This window comes from Solanum lycopersicum, chromosome 7 (genome assembly GCF_036512215.1).
Source record: "Solanum lycopersicum chromosome 7, SLM_r2.1".
NCBI lineage: Eukaryota > Viridiplantae > Streptophyta > Magnoliopsida > Solanales > Solanaceae > Solanum > Solanum lycopersicum.
In genome coordinates, this window is record NC_090806.1 from 23697469 (window position 1) to 23718358 (window position 20890).

Genomic DNA, 20890 nt, shown 5'->3' on the forward strand with positions numbered 1-20890 from the left:
CTAGCCGAAACCATTTCTCATCAGCTTCATATGATATCACTAGCCAGAAACATATTCCATTGATTTAATATCATATTACTAGTTTGAACCATTATATCACTAGTTGGAACTATTTTTTATCGACTTTACCTCATATATCTCATCACGGTGTTCAACAATCAATGAACATAAGAAAGTTGATGACATGAGGAAGAGACAACATATCAAGCAATTCAACTCCACATTTATATTATCAAACATTTTAGCAATCAATCAAACAGAGGTTTGTGAAATTAGGTATTAGCATAACTCACTCCAAAATTGTTACGACCAAAGTACCCCCTAGGCGTAAACGGCGGTGTCGTCCTCTACGAGGACTAACACAAGCCCTTAGTGTTTGTCATAGCACACCATAGGTAAGAAAATATGGGAAAATTAAAAACTTTTTCTTATATAGAAAGGAGGAATACATAGACCTCTACATAAGAAGCATACATAGGCTTCTCGCATAAACAACATGCATCACATAGGAATTTAGTCTAATACTTTGTCTCACATTAAACAATCTATAAAGTGAATCACAATAGTTCAGGCATAGCCCTTAGTCTATTACAATATTACATATAGGCTACAATGAAGTCTCAACATGAGAATGGAATAATTGTCTCAAACATAGACAAAACTAATAAGGCTTGATGAGTGGCTCTATCCACGGAACTCATGAGGACTCACCAATTGACTTAGGAAAGAGCCAAGTCTTCTTCTTCAATGACCACAAATCTCCTCAATGGCCCGAACCTAAAATGTATTGGGGAAAAGGGAGAAAATATGGGTTAGTACAAACCACAATGTACTAAGTATGGATCCTATGCACAAAAATCATCAATGCATGAGTAAAGGACAATTTAGTCAAAATCATGCTTTCTATAAATTTAACTCAACATGCATATATAAGAAGAATAATGAGTCATTTCAACATAATAACAACCATACATGTAAATCACCCAAGCAACACTTGTGCAATGCCAAGGATAGAACCCCATAATCCTATCCAAGGCTAAGCATCACATTAAGAAACTCACTTCATACTTACAACATATTATTTTAAAGTCATCATAACATGATCAATACATGAATACTACTCATATATTATCAACATAATCATAATCATAGTCATAATCATAAAAGAACACTACTAGAACTATCCCTTAGGATCCCACCTGTGCAATGAGTGAGAGAAGTTCCATACCCTCTCTCTCTCCCTATGTAGTAGCCTTCAATACAACCCTAATAAGAGCTCACATACTTAACTTGTTCATTTAATTTTTTATTACGGAAGGAGTGAAATAAGAGACATGATACCATGTGAGCTACATGGAATCCGATGTTCTACTCCCACACCGAAAAGAGAGGGTTAACACTTACCCAAGGTGTAACCATTTGTATGTAGCTATCTAGGTGGATACACTAAGATAAAGTCCTATGTGATCACATAGCTAAGGGTCAAGGAGATTTTTTCTAGAAACCTTGACTTACTAACGTGGAGGTTTCCGTCTCATGAGACAACACATAATTCGGGAATTCGGACTCACTAACGTGAGACCTCCATCTCATTTACATGCCCTTTCGCTGCTAAGCAACTATTCCCTTTAGTAATCATCTTATGACATCACACAAGTTCATAGTCTCTTCTAGACCCTTATATAAACATCCTATCATAATAGCTCATAGGTGATCACAAGTGAGAACTATCCTTTCACTTTACATACATTATCATAATCATGAGAAACTTCATTCAATCATATAATAGTCATATCATAACATAATTACATACTTCATAGTCAATTTATGAGTCTATGGTTAGGGATGAAGAATTCTTATCACTAACATCACAACAACACAATTAGCTATATCATCACTATCATAGGTAGATTTGACCTTGCATAATTGAGATCATAGGAGAATCAAGATCATACCTCATTGCCCTTATTGAGACTTCATACTTCAATACCAAACAACTCACAACCAACATATGAAATAGGGAAATGCATGAAGTATTAACATAACTAATATCAAAGTAAATAAGTGACATGTTCATCACCCTCATCAATTCACCTTAATCAATCCAAGATATTAGGGATTTGAGGAAAGGACATGAGTTAAGGAAAAACTCATAGTAATTCATAAATTAACCATTAATTCACACTTAAACAACATTAATTCATCATAATTCATCACAATTGATTCACAATTTCGTTTTACAAAGAAGACCCATGTGAGGAGAAAAACTCTTATTTTAGGGGATTTAGAAGTCATATTTTGAAGGAACAACAGTGAAATAAACCATAACTTATAGATGAGAAATCCACGAAATTGGGTTGAAAAATTTGAAGGCTTGATCATCTTCTTGGAGCTCTATGGGTCTTCAATGGAGTTTTGGAGGAAGAGAGAATTTGGGGGAGAGAGATTTTTTAATTTCAACTTTTGGGACGATTTGAGTGATAAAATTTGAGCTAAAACTTACCTAATACATTATATATTCATCCATTAAATTACCCAAAAGACCCCTCACTTAAATGGGCTTATTTATGAAGTCAAAACACCCAAAATATGACTTTTTACGAATCTGAGAAGTAGGTGCGCGTCGCGAGGCTGTTTCCCTATTTTATTTTCAAATTTTGAGTTGAGGCAGTAGGGTACATGTCAGCCCCGCGTCGTGAGGCCAACTTCAAATCCCCACGTGATGGCTGCGTCGTGCAGCAGCCACCATGATCTGCCTGCGCGCAGCTGCCTTGGCAGCTTGCTTGTCCAAGTTCGAGTCCTCCCCAAGGATCCTTCCGGAGGTCCTTGGGGGTGTCGTGACTGCACGTTTTGACCCTCTATACTACACTCTACCTATTCAAATCTTTTTTGCATGTTTTAGACTCCATATGATCCTCCGAAACCTTCACCAAACATAGGGACGTCAACTAGTTAATTTTGCTAGTTTCCGAACGTTAAGGCTTTTCTTTAATCCTATAGATCCATACTTCTCAAATAAGTTGTTTATACTTATTTAGTTCTAAAACTATCATTAGTTAACAAATAAGTCTCTAGTATAAGTCGTGGAAATTTTTGGGTGTGTCAATACTCTCCCCCCCCCCTAGGAACATTCATCCCTGAATGACACTCTAAACCATTTTATAGGAAGAAAAGACTCAAGACTAGCAGCCAACCAACCAACAATACAATATAATGAGTCACAGCTCATAGGAATGAAATCTCAACTCCTTTCGACATATAACATGGCATCAACAATTAGGAACTTACTCCACACATACTTATAACAAAAGCTCAACTTTTTCATATCACAAAAAGAGGTACTACCTTCTCCATTTCAATATGAGCTCAATATGAACATTAAGAGTTGAAATGTTCATTTCTTATCAAAAAAATATCAATTATTCTCATTATAATCTTCCATGAATACTTATAGCACACAACACATTCAAGTGAAAGCCACATAATAAAACATATTTCATGGAAAGACAAGAACTCAACTTAGGCATCAATTTCTACTATACTATGCACATATTTTGAAAAACATGATAAGATTAACATTATTTATAGTAATCATATAAGGAATCACTAACCTTAATATTGGCTAGGAGTAAGGGGGAAAAGATGAGATAGCGGGTCTCCATGTCGGCCTCGGCCTCCCAAGTTGCACCCTCAACAAGGTGGTTCCTCCATAGAACTTTTACGGAGGCAACCTCCTTATTCCTCAATTTCTCAACTTGGCGGTCCAAGATTTAAACCGCTACCTATTAATCAGAAAGATCTTCTTTTACCCCTAAACCTTCTAGAGGAAGAATGGAAATCGGGTCCCCTATACACTCCTTGAGCATGGAAACATGGAATACTTGATGAATCATGGACAACTCATTTGGCAACTTCAACTCATAGGAAACACTCCCAACTCACTTCACAATTTCATAAGGGCCCTAAGGAGGACTAAGATTCCCCTTCTTTCCAAACCTCATCACCCCTCTCATGGGTGAGATTTTCATATAGACCCAATCTCCTATTTCAAATTCAAGGTCCCTCTTACTATTGTCATCATAAGATTTTTGTCGACTTTGAGCTGCTTTTAGTCTATATCTTATAAGTCTAACCATCTCAAGGGATTCATAAACAAAGTTGGGATCAAGTAGAGCAAACTCACCTACCTCATACTAGCCAACCGGAGATCTACACCTTCTCCCATAATGTGCCTCGAAGGTTTTCATAGAGATAGTGGAGTGGTAGCTATTGTTGTAGGAAACTCAATTAAGGGTAGGTGCTCATCCCAATTACCCTGAAGTCGATGACACATGCACTCAACATATCCTCAAAAGTTTGATATAGTGCGTTCATTTGACCATCCTTCTTGGGATGAAAAGTGGTACTGAGCTTCACCTTCGTACAAAACCCACTTTGGAAAGCTTTCCAAAGTTGGGAGGTGAATTGAGTACCTCTATAAAAAATGATGGATAAAGGGGCTCCTTGTAACTTCACTATCTCTTTAATGTATAATTTGGCATAATCATCTACCGAATATGTGACTTTGACGGGAAGGAAATGTGCAGACTTAGTTATCCTATCAACAATGACCCAAATTGAGTCATGTTGTTTTCTAGTACGTGGCAACCCCACTACAAAGTCCATGTTAATATCCTCTCATTTCCATGTAGAACTATCTCTTTAATGTACAATTTCTCATAATCTTCCGCCGAATATTTGACTTTGACAGGAAGGAAATGTGCGGACTTGGTTAGCCTATCAACAATGATCCATATCGAGTCATGTTGTCTTTTAGTACATGGCAACCCCACTACAAAGTCCATGTTAATATCCTCTCAATTCCATGTAGGACTATCTCTATTTTGAGTCAAGCCACCCGGCCTTTGATGCTCCGCTTTCACTTGTTGAAAATCTGGACACTTAGCAACAAAGTTCGCTATGTCCCTTTTCATACTATTCCACCAATATTTCTCGTAAGTCGTGGAATATCTTTGTAGCACCCGGGTGAATGGAATATCGGGAGCCATGAGCCTCTTCCATGATCAATTCCCTTAAACTATCCGCATTCGGTACGCACAACCTCCCTTGGTGCCTAAGCACCCAATCTTCTCATTAAAAGAAAGACTCATTAGACTTACTAAGGACCTTTTCCTTCAAATTCATCAATAGAGGATACAGGTATTGCTTGGGTTTCACCCCCAACAACTAAAGATGACTCGGAGTTTTGGCGAACTACAAAACCACCCTTTGGAGAGTCTTCTAGTTGGACACCCAAACGAGCCAACCTATGAATCTCTTTTACTAGCTCCTTATTATCACCAACCACATTAGTCACACTACCCATGGACACTCTACTCAAAGCATCCTCTACCACGTTAGCTTTTTCCGGATGGTAAAGGACACTCATGTCATAGTCCTTTAAAAGTTCTAACCATCTTCTTTGATGTAGATTCAAATCTTTTTGGGTAAACACATATTGTAAGATCTTGTGATCGGTGAATACATCAACATGTACCCCATAGAGATAATATCTCCAAATTTTCAATGCAAATACAACGGAAGCAATCTCAAGGTCATGATTTGGATACTTCTTCTCATGTGGCTTGAGTCATCAAGAGGCATACGCTATGACTTTCCCATGTTTCATGAGCACAAACCCTAGTCCTACTCGGGAGGCATCACAATGCACCATAAACCCTTCAATACCCTCTAGTAAAGTCAATACCGGAGCGGAGGTGAGTTTATCTTTCAATAATTGGAAACTCATTTCAAATAATTCCGACCATTCGAATTTGGACTTCTTTTGGGTTAAGGCCGATAATGGAGATGTGATAGACGAGAATCCCTTAAGAAACCTCCAATAGTAACCGGCCAACCCTAGAAAACTTTGGATGTTGGTAGGATTCAAAGGTCTAGGCCTACTTTTGACCACTTCCGACTCCCTTAGGTCAACCTCTACCCCTTCACTAGAGACTATATCACCAACAAAGGCAACCGATCTCAACAAAAACTCACACTTGTTAAACTTAGCAAAAGTTGGTTATCCTTGATAACATGCAAAAATATTCTCAAGTGTCTCATATGATCTCTTTCACTCCTAGAGTATATCAAAATGTCATCAAAAAAGACAATCACAAACAAGTCAAGATACTTTCCAAAAATATTATTCATAAGGTCTGTGGACGTTGTCGGGGCATTTGTTAGACCAAACGACATCACTAAGAATTCAACGTGACCACATCTTGTTCGAAATGATATTTTTGGAATATCAACCTCCCTCACTCTAATTTGACGATAACCCAACCTAAAGTCAATCTTTGAAAAATAGCTCGCTTCTTGGAGTTGATCAAATCAGTCATCGATCCTAAGGAGCGGGTACTTATTCTTTATAGTGACTTTGTTTAATTGACCATTAGTTCACACTTAGACAACATTAATTAATCATAATTCATCATAATTTATTCACAATTTCATTTTACAAAGAAGAATCATGTGAGGAGAAAAACCCTTGTTCTGGCGGATTTAGAAATCATCTTTTGAAGGACCTCTTTGAGAAATGATTCACAAGAGTGAAAGAAAATATAACTTATATATGAGAAATCCACGATATCGGGTTGAAAAACTTGAAGGCCTTATCTTCTTCTTGGAGCTCTATGGGTCTTAAATGGAGTTTTGGAGGAAGAGAGAGATTTTTTATTTCAACTTTTTGGAATTGATTTGAGTGATAAATTTGAACTAAAACTGACCCTAAGACATTACATAGTCAACCATTAAATTACCCAAAATACACCTCACTTAAATGGATTTATCTGTGAAGTCAAAACACCCAAAATACGACTTTTTACGAATCTGGGAAGTATGTGTGTGTGGCGAGGCTATTTCCCTATTTTATTTTTGAATTTTGAGTTAAGGAAGTAGGTTCCATGTCAGCCCTGTGTCGCGAGGCCAAATTCAACTCCCCACATGATGTCCGCGCGTCGCGAAACAGCCACCATGATGTGCCTACGCGCAGCTGCCTTGGCAGCTTGCTTGCCCAAATTCGGGTCCTCCCCAAGGACCCTTCCGGTGGTCCTTGGGGTGTAGTGACTGCACGTTTGACCCTCTATACTACACTCTACGTATTCAAAGCCTTTTTGCAAGTTTTGGACTCCATATGACCCTCTGAAACCTTCACCAAACATAGGGATGTCAACTAGTTAAATTTCGCTAGTTTTCGGATATTAAAGCTTTTCTTTAATCCTATTGTTGTAATACTTCTCAAACAAGTTATTTATACTTATTTAGTTATAAAACCATCATTACTCAACATATAAGTCTCTAGTATAAGTCGTGGAAATTTTCGTGTGTGTCAAAATTCTAGCTCAAAGGGATGAGGATTTTCCAAGCCTTATAAGGAGTTCACCTATCTCATTAACAACCAATGTGGGACTTTTGTTATTCTTTAACATCCCACCTCATGCCCTGTTCTTAGCATTTGGTGCGTGATCAATTTTGATTTTGAGGGGTCCCAATATTGGGTGAGATGGGTCCTGCTCTAATACAATATAAAATTAGTTCTTAGGCCTAACACATACCCCAAAATCTAGCTCATAGGGAGGGGGATTGTCTAAACCTTATAAGGAGTCTATGCATATCATAACCATCAATGTGGGACTTGTGTTATGCTTTAATAGGCTCACAACAAGGTAATTCAAAAAGAATTATGATCAACAAGACCTTTTCTTTAATCTCACTTTTACTCATTAAGATTTATTAAGTGCAACAATGGATTCCTTACCTCATTGTCATTACTCTTAGCGCACAAACAATGAAGGGAATACATGAATTCTACTAGATTAGAAAGATCTTTTGTCTTAATTCAACCAACTAGTCACTCCACGACTTCAGCCTTCCCCTTCTGAATGACGTTTAAAGCAACACAATCTATAGCAGTCAAATATTCACAATAAATTCTGACACAACAATACCCACACCAATTACTTGAAAAGTGGGTCAATCAACTCGAAACTCAATTTTATAAATGAAGTTTAAATCCAAAATTTTTCATATGAAATCATTATCCAAGGCATTTTGAACTCATTGGTGCAAATCACTTTGAAAAAAAGTTGAAATCATATCAAAATCGCAAGTTTACTAAGTTCTTGGGTTATTGAAGATAACTTAAAATTACTCATTTCATAATCTTGATTTGAACAGTTAAATTCATTAAAAATAATGGGTAATAATAGATTTAGAGTGAAGAATCATATTCAACTATTTTTCCTCGAACATGGTTCCAATTGCCAATCCAAAGCTCTCAAAACTCAAAAATGGTGAAATAAGTTGAAACCTCAATTTTTGGAAGATGTGATACACAAGGGTCCTCTATGAACGTGGACGAACAAATCATTAAAGAAACCGATAACATGCCCCTCACTCTACGAGCACGCAAGTCTAGGCTTGGACCTCTCGCGAACACGGTCACCCCTCCGTGATCATAGAGGGTTGGCTTTAACAACACATATTAGTAAAATCGGTCAAACAGACAATCGTTGAAAGGACGTTCGGGATTCATTTGGAATCCCATACACGCAAATCATATATGTATATCGACTTTACTCGACGTTCTAGACTCAATGAAATTGTCGAAATACGAATTTGAGGTCTCCTTGACCCAACATCCATGAAAGCGACAAGAAACTACATAACGCTTAAAAAGGTCAAAACGAGTTTAGGACCTCTTCAAAACCAACCAAGACCTCATATAGGCCAAAATCATCCCCTGAATCCAACGGAAGTTTTGGAATCCTAATTCAAGCATTCGAACCTTGAGTGCCAAAGTCAACCCAAAAGCTAAATTTTCATAATTTCCCAACTTACGACCTCAAGTCCTCAAAAAGACTGTGAATCTGAAATCGAATACTCTCACCGGCAAAATTCCACTTTTGGACTAATGGAATCGACGGAATTATAAAAGACATCAAAAACGAATTTTAACAACTTGAACCTTTCAAATTCAAAACTTACCAAAATACACAATTTATAACTCAAATTTCGAAATCTACTTTTCAAAACTCAATCATAAGAGACTCGGGGTCGATGCCAGGAGGGGTGAAAAGGTAAATTCATGAAACTTTCCAAAAATGACTAACCAAATCATTATATTACTGTAATTCCTTCGTTTCAAAAAGAATGGTAGGTCTGGTTTGACTTGGAACGGAATTTAAGAAAAGAAAGATGATTTTTTTAAATCTTGTGGCCTTAAACATGTCATGTGAAAAGTTAAAATGAAAGTATTGTAAAAAAAAGGGGGGGGGGGGTTATTCTTTTTTAAATTGACGAAAAAGGAAATTGGGTCATTCATTTTTAAACGGGGGATAATATTTTCTTCCAACAACTTGTACCATTGAAATTAACCACCATATATCACTTTCTTAATACATGAAATAAAACCCCAATTTCTACTAGATTATTTTCCATGATTTATTAGGTGTCATTAGCTATTTGTTGAGGATTTGCATCTAGCAGAGAAATTACTCTTGCTTTGTATGAAAAATCACTTCAAACAAGCAGCAAAGAAACAAAAACTTTAAACTAGTAGAAAAACAAAAGGTGATTTCAGTCCCATTATTGCCGCTTATGGTCCACTTATTATTTTACTCTTATTTTTGGAAAGGATAATTTTGGATTCTGTCTATGGTACTTTCATGGTATGAAGGCACCTTTAAATAATAATGAATATATTATAAATAAATCTTTTTTTATTAAAAAAAAAAAGAAAAGAACAATAGCATATTCTTTACATTCTTGACAAATGGAAACTACAGATAATGAGTCACATGCCCACCCCTTTTTTTGGCTGGTAAAGTGGTACTAGTACAACCAACAATTACATATACTATTTTTATGTGAAAGCGAAGCAAATAAAAGATGATATGTTTGAAACTAAATGAAAAAATAAATAAGATCAAATATATTTTTAAGAACCTAATGCTATCATTCTAACCACGATTTGAACATGTTCAAAATTTTGTATTATGAGGCCATTAAGAATAAATACATATTTTTTGTGAAATTCTCATTAACTATTTTATATTTATTATGATCGGTGATAATATAATGTGATGTTATTTTTTGAAATTTTAGATGACTTGTAAACCTAAATTGTAAAATTTAATAGGCTTAAAATAGCAAAATTTGATGGAAATTAAGGGAGAGAATAAATTGAAATGAATTTAATGTGAATATGAAATTCAATTCAAAGAAAGAAGCGAATGATTAGTCAACCTTTTTTTCGATGAACGAATGACTGATTATTTTTTGTGAAATTCTCATTAACTATTTTATATTTATTATGATCGGTGATAAAATAATGTGATTTTATTTTTTGAAATTTTAGATGACTTGTAAATCTAAATTGTAAAATTTAATAGGCTTAAAATAGCAAAATTTGATAGAAATTAAGGGAGAGAATAAATTAAAATGAATTTAATGTGAATATAAAATTCAATTCAAAGAAAGAAGCGAATGATTAGTCAACCTATTTTTCGGTGATCGAATGATTGATTATTGAGTAAAGAAGATGTTTTTTTAGCTTCAAAGGCCATGTTACTATAAAGAATATATATTCCAAAACGCAATTTCATTTTTAATAATTATATTATAAAAAAAAAAACTACTGGTGGGACCTGGTCCAGGTAAAATAAATCGGTATTGAAATTGGAACATCATCAGTGTCAGTCAAAACCGCACGTGGGCCCAATATTCTTTACTTTTATTTACTTTAAAAACTAGTCCCAGTCTCTCCATTTCATTTACTCGTTATTACTTATTCATTATATTAAAATTTATTTTTATAATTTAATAATATGTAATTTATATTTGTCATAATTAATTTAGTCCTATTCAATAAATGATTTAAACAATTAAAAGAATAATATAATTAAATCATCTTTTGCTTTTTACTTTTAAAAGAATAGGTCAAATCGATACTGATTAAATAAAAATAAATAAAAGAAGTATTTGCCTCCACACTATTCTATTCTAAAGGAAATATTTTTAGTTTATAACAATATAGATAAGCTTTTTCTTATAAAAAATGACATAAATAAATTATATTTTTAACAAATTATACAGATGAATATTTTTTCAAAATTTAATGACATATTTAAATTTTTTTCCTATTAAAAATAGATATTTATTTCTTCCTCTATTTCATATTAAGTTAATTTTTGAGGTATTTTTTATTTTTCAAAGTAACTTATTTGTTAAGTTTTCAAGGTTAATTTTAGAGTGTTCTTCCAATTTTATCCTTTATTAGTTAGTATTGGAATTAATTAGGAGTAATATTTAGTTATTGTAATCATAAAATTTGATAATAATTAATAAGGGTAAAACTGAAAAATTAGGTTCAATTTATGTGTTATCTACTTTTCTTAGAGGCCTGAAACGCCTACAAAAGTAACTTAATATGAAATGGAGAAAGTATATTTATCGATTGAAAACATCAAAAGATAATTTATCATTTTATATCTATTTTAGGCTAATTATTAAGTACTCTTTGTTTCACAATATTTAAATATTTATAGTAATTACTAATGATATAGTAAAATTATTATTTATTTATTATATTTTAATGGTCGTACCAAATCGAAGATGGATATAGTAAATATAAATGGGACTTGGGAGAGCTTATTATTAATTATATTACGTTGAAGGTTGTGTTTTTTGTTTTTTTTTTTTAAATGAGGATGTAATAGCTGGAAAAAGTGCAATATAAACTCATTAAGAAATGGCATGAGAATCTCATGATGATTTCTGAAAAATCCTTTTTATTTTATTTGACATCAATCACGATGAAAATTGAAATGTTGTGATGTTCCCCTTCCCTTTTAAATGTTTGTTTCTCCACAAGACACAAAGTTAACATTTTTGGTATAATAGATTCCAACTATTCAAACCTTAGTAAATTGTTCAACGTCAAAATAAGGCTTCAATTATTGAGACAAAAATTTTACCTACTTGTTTAGACTACTTTAGAGTGTATGTGTTTTGCAAATCTGTCTCACGTTAATTAATAAAATTGTATATATAATATTATTAAAAAAAATAAGTATTGTTTCCAATTAAATCATATGAATAAATATTGTATTTCAAAAATAATTTAGCAAATAATAAATAATGTTGATGTGAGATAACTAATTTCTATATTAAGTTCAAACTATAGTTAACTTAAATCAATCAATCATAATTTCTCTCTTGTGTCACACAATATAATATATCTATGTGTATGCCTCATTAACAGAAAATTTCATGTGTACACGCGTGAATAATATGTTTATGTCTATACCATGATATGTGTATTTAAGTTGAGCAAATTAAGTAAAGGGATGATTTTATGATTGTTAATAGTTTAGGGAAGAAACAAATAATTTGCTTCAAGTTCAAAAATACTAATTGACATTAAAATTGGGAGCTTTATTATAGATTTGGGTGAGTTTTTTTAGTCTAGGCTAGATATATGTAATATAGATGTCTACAAATTCGTTTACTTACAAATACATATTGAATAAATTGGAAATATATTGAAGCCTTACGAAAGGAAAAGGCGTGATATACCTCAAAATGCAAGTAACTTCTCTCGTATATCCAAGATACTTGTCAAAAATCATCAAGAATTTGTGATTCATAGGGGACTTACGAGGTCTATATACCGCACAGATGATCTCCATATATTTGTGTGGACAATCTCAACACACTGTTATGATACGTTCACATTTACACCTTAATAAAGAAGTATAAACAATCTAAGTCAACTCAACTAGAGTGCAGGTTGACCCCACGGGAAATTTACAGAAGAAACGAATTTACTAACTCTTTTATTCAGTAGTTGTCGCTATTTTGAAAAGAAATAAATTGCAAAAAGTAAGTATTTGATTGTTTTGTATTCAAGTAACCAAGTTCTGCTAAAGTTGAATGTTAACTGTAGCAAATAATAGTTTCAAGATTTGATGTTTGATTTAGATAGACTAGCAAACTTACGGTGTCTAGCTAGGTATACATGAAAGATTGACGGTTCAAATTTATCAAATCTATCAATTGATCTAATACGTCTGATATATGTTCACTATGGAAAGTTCAAAGGAAAATTCACTTATCCATATGCAATCTATCCTTACTCACAAATCATACAATTTTCATGCATATGTTATCACAATAGTCATTCCCAATTCATGTGGGGAATTGTTGGGTTTTTAAAGGTGTGAACAAGAAATGAAAGGTTGTGACTCTCTTGGAGGTTTGTGACGTTGCCGAAAGATTGTGACCTTTATGAAAAGTTGTGGTTTTTCTAAAGGATTGTGATCGTTTGAAAGGTTGTGCATTTTTCAAAGGGTTGTGACCTTTTTGAAATATTGTCATATTTCCAAAGAGCTGCGACCTTTAACCTTTGTTAGCTATTGTAAGAGAGGTTTTCTCTCATTTTTTTGTATTGAATTATTCCCTTCTTATGCATACATTTCTTACAATATAAAAATGATATATCGTGTATGTATGTGTGATTCGTTACTGTCATTTTGAGTTCGTTGAAATTATCGAAGTTTGAGGTACCACTACTTTTTAAATAGTTAATCCGTTTTATCTTGGGAGAAATTATTCTACAACCTCTGCTACTTGAGGGAATTAAATTTCTTAAGAAAACAAAGTTGGTTATGTGGACTCGAATTAGTTTTTTGCTTTTTCTTTTCATCTTTTATTATTTCTAGTTATTAGGTAATACGCATACAAGAGATAACAAGCTTAAGAAACTTATATTGTTGATATTTTTTCGTGGTAAGGAAATTACTTCTATTTTTTGTGCTCTTTTTATTGGGAAAAAGAATAAGAGAAAGAGAATTATTTTATCATATGATAAAGGGATAATTCACAACTATCCCTCAACCTATGCCCGAAATCTCAGAGACACACTTATACTATAATAAGGTCCGATTATCGTCCTGAACTTACTTTATAAATAATTTTCTACTCGTTTTCAGGCTACGTGGCACTATCTTGTGGGTCCAACGCTGGTTGACTTTTTTTTTCAAGCTAGTGCCACGTAGGCCGAAAAGGGGTAGATAATTACTTATAAAATAAGTTTAGAGGGTAATAGGATCATAGTATAGTATAAGTGTGTCTCTGGGACTTCAGGCATACGTTGAGGGGATACTTGTGCATTTTCCCTATAATAAAAGAGATTTGAGATGAATTAATACTACATTAATATGTTCTAGTATATTCTCTATAGTAAGTTTTTCTTTGAAGGACAAGATTGTTTTTATTTTCTTTTTAAGTGCATTCAAGCATTGCACCCTTTCAACTGTCTTTTCAATGAGAAAGTTATTTTGTGCGTTAAGGCTAACACATACTCTTCAATTTTTTTCTTATATTCTTGATTTAATATAACTACGAGAAGAAGTAAATGAACAAATGTTGTCTGGTAAAAATTTTGAACATCAGTGTATTTTCTCGTTGAAATTCAATGTCTTCTAAAAAAAATGGAATATGCTGGAAACTAAGAAAGAAAGGAAAAAATTAGCAAGAAAAATATCTTTCATGGAATCATTGTTGACAAACAAAAATATGATTCAATGGGAGTAAAAATTAGATTATATCTTTATCTCCCTTGATTATTTTTTTCCTATCATTTATATTTTTATAGGGTTTATTTCATAAATTTTAGGAAAGATGATTGGTATGTGATGATCTCAGAATATATGTTTATTACAATTAATATGTATTTTTTTTAGAGGAGGTAAAAACTTTTGTAGTTTTTCAGTCCATGTGAAATTTGATTGTGTCTGAATTTTGGAGACTTAAAATCCTATGATTTATTCCCCTTTGGTTTGAAAAATATAAGAACTTACAAGCAAATCGCATTGGTGTGACGAATACAGAAACTTCACTAATTTGTTATACTCTGTTTGAAGGAATATTCTTACTTGAAGAGTACAAAATTTTCGTCAGAAGTATCAAGGCTAAATGATATTAAAAAAATAAAATCTTCATCATTAGCTAGAAAAAGTGTTGTATTTGAGGTTTCTAGAGATTAAAACTTTTTTGATTTACTACTCTGACTGAATGTGAAACTGATTCGAAGAATATAAAAGTTTTACGAGAATTCAAGGTTCATTCGGTTAACTATTAGAATAATATATAAATATCATTGTAAAATAGAAACAAGTTGTATAAGGGTTGAATCTTTATTATTAGTATTCTAAATACTAAGTGGTCTGTCTAATTGTGACAAAGGGGTGGATGGGGGGACACTAGTGACATAAAATTAGTGACTTTTGTTCTTGCAATGTGGTGTGTATATTGATTAATCTCCAACAGAAGGTTTCATGTTGTCAATATGTATTTTGATGGTATACAATATGAAAGCATGAAAAAAATATGTGGAAAATAATTGCAAATACTTGAAAGACTTACTATCTAATTTAAGTTTGAAAGGACAAAATTTAATGACATTCTTTTTATGTTAGACCCACAAAATTCTTAGAGTATATTTGATATTGTGGTCATTGAGTCTCTCTTTACTAGTATATGATATGACTATTATGAAACACAAAATTATATTACTCACTCAAAAGAATTATATTCTTTGATGAAAACGTTTCACTTTAATTATTGTGATTTTCATGAAAAGATATGTCTATTAAAATATTATTTTTTGTATAGACATGAACATTGGTGAAAATTGTTTGTTATATTTGTTTTGTAAAACAAACATTTGGGTCATATTATCCTTATTGTACCAATGAAACTATGGTCATGGGTAATTCAATAACAAATTAAATTTTATGAAAAGTTCCTTATGAAAAGGAAATATGACAAGGTGTTGACTCTAAAATAGTGTTTATATTTGAGAAAGCTATAAAAAATAAAATACTTGTGGAAAAAGGTTACCTCATAAAAAGGTCTTTTCAAACTTAATATTTTTATTTGTTCTTACTGTTAACTTATAATGTTTTAATCACAGTAAAATCAAGACTAGTGTATTTGTGTCAGATACACAAAATTTTACAGATTGATGCTTCAAGAATCAAATCAGCAACAATCAATTAAGGAGAATATTGATTCACTTTAATCAATCTAACCAAAGATAGATTCATTCAAATCAATATGAACTTAAGGAATCAAATCAAATCTTGAAAGATAAATTTGTCATTGCTGGAACTCAATCAAATAAGATTTATATCAAATCAAGCATGAGAATCAAAAAGGAAGAATGCCAAAGAAGGAAAGCAACAAGCTGCCCTCACTAAAGCAACATTGCCACCATTCAAGGACTCAACGAAATAGAAGAAATCACAATCCTAGCGTATGACTAGGATGAAGTAATCTGTAAGATAAAAAATCAAATTAGCCAAGTACTAAGACTACAATAAGATCCTTAAAAATAAGGAAGAATATTAAGATCACACAAATATATTCAAGAGGGGTGGGGTGAACTAAAATTTTCTTCAGTCGACTTCCTACTCTGGTCAGTCGACTCACCTGCACGTTAGTAAAACATATAAATAGTAATAAGTTGCAGTAAGTAAATAACTCAAAGCATTTTATACTGGTTCGGACCACAGATGTGATGCCTAGTCCAGTCCCCTTGGGTTACAAGGATTTCCGTAAAAGCTTGTTAAGAACTTGGGTGTTCTAGAATAATACGATTATGAGCCCGTCTAATATGGAAATCAAACCTTCTTCTTTGACACAACCTCTACCTGATAACCTATACTCAAATCTTTCTTTCTATTTTCTTTACAATTATTCACTCGAGGGTCTACACAGTTTTATGAAAGATAAAAGAAGATTACAATATAAGTTCAAGTGAAGTGCGTACTTCACAACTAAGGCTAGGCGAGGATTATGTAGTGTTTGAGGACTGCATTTGTCAAGGAATAACCCAAGGGTATTTCAAATCAAGGATCCTGGTTCAGTCCTTGATTTCGGCTGATTGATTCATGTCCATTTGAGCTAGCCGATTCCTTCCTTCTTTGGAGATTTTATGGTGATCTTTATTCTCTTCCTTCTCTTGAGGATATTTATGTGATCTTAATATTCGCCCTTCTTTTTAAGGATTTTCTTGTAGTCTTGGTACTAGGCTAATTTGATTTTCTATCTTCCAGGTTACTTCATCCTAGTCATGCACTAGGATTGTGATTTCTTCAATTCCGATGAGTCCATGAATAATGACAGCGTTGCTTCAGTAAGGGCAGCTCGTTGCTTTCCTTCTTTGGTGTTCTTCCCTTTTTATTCTCATTCTTGATTTAATATGAATCTATTTTGATTGATTCCAACAATGAAATTATCTTGTAAGATTTGATTTGATTCCTTGAGTTCAAATTGATTTGAATGAATCTATCTTTTGTTAGATTGATTTGAGTGAATCAATCTTCTCCTTAATTGACTGATGCTCATTTGATTCTTGAAACATCAATCTGTAAGATTTTGTTATCTAACACAAATACACTAATCTTGATTTTCCTGCGACACAAGGTAGTTTTTCATTATACAAAACATTATAAGTTAACAATCTCCCCAATTTTGATAATGATAAAATTTAACTATACAATTTAGTTTAACTTCCCTGTTTAACAATTTTCTGACTCCCCTTTTTTGTATGCTCCCCCTTTCTATATGCTTCCATCTTTTTGTATGTTTCCAGTATAGTTATCTAAATTCTCCCTCTTTGACATAATCAAAAAGTAAAACAATATATACAAGAACAATTGGACAAGTAGTAAACTAAAGAATTTAATTATAAACATAGTAATTTCAAGATATTTGAAGGAAATGAAATCTTTCTTCAAACAAGGGTTTTGTAAAACCATCAGCTAATTAATTTTTAGAACCGACAAACAAACTCAAGCAAGAAATTACCATTTTGAACAAGATTATGAATGAAAAACATGCCACGAATTGATGCAGAGAATAGATAAACTAATAGCATTGTACAATCAAAGAATATTGGAACATCTTTAGAAGATAAGTTGAGGTCCAATGATTGACGCATCACCAAAAGAAGTTGAGTACCACAACTTCCAATTGTTTCACTAGTGCTTTTACTGTATTTTTGTCACCTGCAAAGTCAGCGTATAAAAATTCGGATACATTAAAATTTCAGAAAGGATACCATGGTCCCTTTACAAACGATCGACTTGCATTGAGATATAGTAAAGATCCAGTCAATCCTCGATATAGTTATTCATCAACCACATTTCCTTGATTGATGAAAATTTCATTTTCTAATCGCTTTATTTGTCAATTAATTTTTCTCTAAATGATCAAGTTCTTCTTTCATAACTTGTATCCACAACTCATTCATTTATTCGTTTGAATTCTATTTTGGGATACTAGAACTTCTGACTTTTGTAGTATGAATTTTATCATCCCAAGATAAATTTTCAAGATAGCTTGCGTTGCATCTCCATTCCTTGTGGATAGCTATTTTGTCAACTGGGGTAGACGACTTCACCTCTACATGAGCCGACTCTTCGGCAACAAATTCGATTCTTTATGCAAAAATGACTAGGAAGATTTCAATCCAACAACATTGTTGTTGTTGTATCTTGTAAGGAACAATTGTTTCTTTCCATCTCTCCATTTCCTTGAAGTGATCTAGGTGAAGAGAAATTTTGAGTGAAGCTGTTTGAGCATTAAAATCTTCAAATGCCTGATTTTCAAATTCGCCATCATGATCACAAGTTTATGTGCATCATGGATATGATCCTTTTCAAAGTACAATTTTGGAAGTCCGACAACTCGTTCTAATCTAGGTGACTTCTCAAGAGCATGCAAACTTGTTCAAGATTTTGGTGTCATAACCAATGATCATTATAAGCTTTGGTAAGACAAGTAAGATTAGATAGATTAACAATAATTAAGACATATATATATTTTATCCCTTTGATCTCCTCTAATGAAAGAAATTATTTCTGTTGTTTGATTGTGCAACTTTTGGTATTGAGGGAAACTTGAAACCAAGTGTCACATAGTTGACTAATGCTGAGGAGATTTTGCTCGAGTCCTTCAACAAGGTATCCCCTCTTGACTTTTACTTAGCTGTTTGAATCATATTGTTTGTGATAGAACTGTTTGAGACATGTCAATTACAAAAACCTTGCAAAAACTGATCAACTTAAAAGTTTCTTCTAACTTCTAGTGCAATAAATCAAAATGTCAAGTATGTATTGTTGAAAAAAAAATTATATTTTAGAATTGATTAACAATGACATTTGTGAGATAAAGTCAACACCATCTCGTAGTGAATAAAATGTTTCATAAATTTTATTGATGATTGCACCAGATATTGTTATATTTATTTGCTAAATGGTAAGGATGAAACAATAGTAACATATAGACGATAAAAAACTAAATTGAAAATAAGTTGGATAAGAAAATTTGTCACAATTAGAAGTGGTAGATGTGGATAATATGATTTTTTTTTTGCAGAAATATATTTGGAAATGGAATCATCCATAACATTAATGCATATTCTCACCTTAATCTAATGAAATTGTTGACCAGAAAAACCAAATTTTGAAGGAAATGTTGAATGTCATATTATAAGGTCAAGTTTACTACAAAAATTGTGGATAGTGCTATCATTACAACAAAAGAGAACAACAAAATGTTTGTCTGAAATAATTTTTTTTTGTTAGTAAAGGAGTAAGAAATAAAATAAATTTTTTTTATTTGTTAAGAAAGGGAGCAAATAATAGTTGTGTTTGTTCAAACTTTGTAGTATCATGATAGAGAATAGTTTGTCCCCCCTTAAAATTATATACAAAAAATAATTCTTAAAAGACAGTGATTTAAAATATTTTCAATAAACTTTATTCCATATGTGAAATGGAAATGAGGGAACTATTTCCAAAAGGGTCAAAATTAAACCTAAGATTGTGAATTCTATGTTGATTGAATATGCTACAAATAATAAAACATGTCGATTTACGATTGATAAATCCGAACTATTGGATAGTCAAGTAAAATATCTAAACGACCTTGAAAAGAACCAATGGAGAATGTACTTAATAAAGAGATTCAAATGCATAATAAATGTCAATGGACAAATTACTTCTTCAAGTTTAATTTTGTGACATTTCTTCTTGAAAATGAGTCTTATATATTCTGAAAGTTATGTCCTTTGCGGACTTATCCTTTTTGGACAGAGACTGTAAATAGTAAGATAGATTCAATCTTGAACAATCACATTGGAGATTTAGTTAATCTTCCTCCAAAAAATAAATCTGTGTTCAAAATAAATTTATAATAGAAAAAGAAAATTGATGAAACTATTGACAAATACAAAGTAACACTTGTTGCCATAGACTTTAGACAATAAGAAAGTTGTCTAAAGTTGCATTGCATAGCAGACCTCATATAACCTGTGAAGTAGTTGTATCTCTTCCATTCATAGGACTAGTCTTTGTCAAAAAGTCATCTTCAAATGAAAATAATTACCTCCATCATTTATCTAAAAAAATTAACAAATAAATCAAATTATTTGAACTTAAAACAATTAATCTACTTTTTTAATTACCACTAAGAAAGTAACAAAAAATTTTACTTTTTTGACCATTAGAATCCCTAATTAAATTTTATGAGTATTTGATGTCTTAATTCTATGGTGATTTAAGCATTACAATATTTGAGTGCAAATTCGGTAATTTGTCATATCGAATGAGCAAGATATGCAGAAACTGGAAGGCTTGCCTCCTCATTCCCTTACCGTAACAAATATTGTATTTGTATAAAAATTCTTGAGGTTTCAAACACTTATCACATGACTAGACTTCCAACCAAGTATGGAGAAAGAAATGAAATTTAAAGATGAACTAGAGCAAAAATCAAA